Source organism: Nicrophorus vespilloides, unplaced genomic scaffold (assembly GCF_001412225.1).
Source record: "Nicrophorus vespilloides isolate i.1.1-1 unplaced genomic scaffold, Nicve_v1.0, whole genome shotgun sequence".
Taxonomy (NCBI): domain Eukaryota; kingdom Metazoa; phylum Arthropoda; class Insecta; order Coleoptera; family Silphidae; genus Nicrophorus; species Nicrophorus vespilloides.
The window spans coordinates 64,796-65,706 of record NW_017096960.1 but is presented as its reverse complement, the minus strand read 5'-3'; positions in this window follow the sequence as shown (position 1 = coordinate 65,706).

Here is a 911-nt window from a genome sequence, read left to right as displayed (position 1 = left end):
TCTTTCTCTCATCAAGATTTAACGTTATCAAATTTTTCCTTCGAGCGACAACTATTTAATTCCTGCAACAGTTTTTTTTTTGTTGTTGTCCCTCTTGCACCCTTGAGCATTACAAAATCTTCGTTTTAATTTTTTTTTTCAAAGGAAAAAAAAAACATATCCAAAAAGACAACAGAAAAAATCGAAACAAAGGAGATTTGAAAACAGAAAAAATATAAACAAACACGTATATTTAGGATTCTTGATGGACTGTCAGTTCTGGCTCCGCCTTCGTCTCGGAGCTCCGCCCATTTTACACCCAGGAAACAAAATTTTCGTTACGAAAAAATTGCGCGATTGTAAAGGGGGCGGAGCGCGCGAGCGGGCGGGGCGGGGCTACAAAATATTTTTTATCATTATCGACATTCTTTTCTTCACCTCGTATATATCTCAAAACTAAAGCAGGTACTCGCTATCCTAGCTCTTAGTAATAGATTCTTTTTATTATTTTTTTTTTCTCATTAATATATTTTTGTTTTATATCACAATGCAGTCGCGGCTGCACATATTATATCTTTTTTTTTTGTTTGTTTCATTTTTTACAAAAGTATTAAAATACAAGCGATCTCTAGGCCACTCTTCCGCATCTTTTTCATCCCCTCATCATCACAACATCTCATCTCCATCTTCGTAATTATTTTTTTTTTTGCACCAAATTTACATCAAAATTGAAGAAACAATATAGTTATATTTACAAAATTACAAAAAATAGTGCTTTTTCTTATGTGTATACATATATAAATCTCTATATTATCATTATTCAATATTATTATTATTATTACTTTCACTCGATTTGTGTAAAACAACGAATCATTTGGCACAGTTGTTTTACGGTTATTCTTCTCTTTCTTTCTTCCTTCATTTGCGTCGAA